Consider the following 1,106-nt stretch of genomic DNA (forward strand, 5'->3'; position numbering starts at 1 on the left):
CTACTACTCTGCCACATCGTCCCGGAGGCACTGCTGGCACATTCCTAGTCCCTGCTCAGACCAGAAGCCACCCCCAGGCACACTCCCTGGACCTTACTGGCCTCACAGCTCTGTCGCTCGGCAGACCTCTTCTTGGCCAGGCTCACCTTTGTTTCAGCGAGTTGAGGAGTTGTCAGGTTTTCTCCGAAGAAGCGGTTCAAGCTGGTGCTTTTGCTTTACCTCTGAAGAACACAGGCTTCTACTCTCCAATTCCTCTGAGCCAGCAAGCTCAGAAGGGGTGGGGCCAATGGAGGAACTGCTTGTCTTTAAAGAGACAGGAATATTGCCCTGCCATTTGGTGGGGGCTGCAGTGTTGTCAAGTGAAAACCTTTCCTTCCACGTGCCTGCCGACGCAACGAACCTTCCAAAGCAATATTTGTCGTTTTGGGTCAGAGCGGCGGATACAAAAATGCCCATATGAAATGGCACAAATCTTGCACAGTGCCTGAGCATTGTCCCTGGTGCACTGGGAGACCGCGGGGGACTCTGGAAGAAGGAAGTCGGGCTTGTGACTCGGTGTCTTCTGGGCATGCCTCCTAATGACTGAATGAATAGGGGACGCCGCGTGAGATGGGGCAGGCTGTCGAAGCTCTCACAGTTGACGAGATGTTCTAGTTGTCACCGTAAATTGTGTTTATCATCCATTTTGGCTCACTAGATTGAGAAACCGGATCAGTCGCCGCGTAAGCCGGCGGGACCAACAGGGCCAGATGCAGCGGGAAGTAGCGGACAACGGGGTGGCTACCCACGGAGGGGAGCAGCTGGACTTGGGAGTGACGGTGTTCGTGGCCGTTTCCATGGGCCAATTATTGGCATTAATGGTGTGGGGGTCCCAGGTAACGGTGTTCCGACTTCCGCCAAAGGCACGGATCGGGACCAGCTCCATAATTTGCGAGATCTGGCACGGAAGGAAAATACCGGGCCCTTTGCTGAAATATCATTAAGAATTTCAAGATGACATCAACGGGGCGCTCGACCAAGCGAGGGGCGCTTGTAAGCACAGGGTCCTAACTCTACGGATCACACACTCGTGAAGCTCACCTTGACAGGGCTGCCTATGTGGGAGT

General features: G+C 54.4%; 1 protein-coding gene across 1 annotated transcript in view; it reads right to left on the bottom strand.

Annotated features, from left to right (window-relative positions):
- Nucleotides 1-258, bottom strand: part of LOC105310383 (GTPase IMAP family member 7-like) — a gene marked incomplete at its 3' end in the record, with an annotated part of 3,576 nt that extends 3,318 nt beyond the window's left edge. Inside the window, exon 1 of the mRNA XM_023526706.1 lies at nt 147-258. The remainder of the gene's footprint in view (nt 1-146) is intronic.
- Nucleotides 259-1,106: the final 848 nt, after the last annotated feature.

The sequence above is a fragment of the Pteropus vampyrus genome, unplaced genomic scaffold (assembly GCF_000151845.1).
Source record: "Pteropus vampyrus isolate Shadow unplaced genomic scaffold, Pvam_2.0 Scaffold2834, whole genome shotgun sequence".
Classification (NCBI taxonomy): domain Eukaryota; kingdom Metazoa; phylum Chordata; class Mammalia; order Chiroptera; family Pteropodidae; genus Pteropus; species Pteropus vampyrus.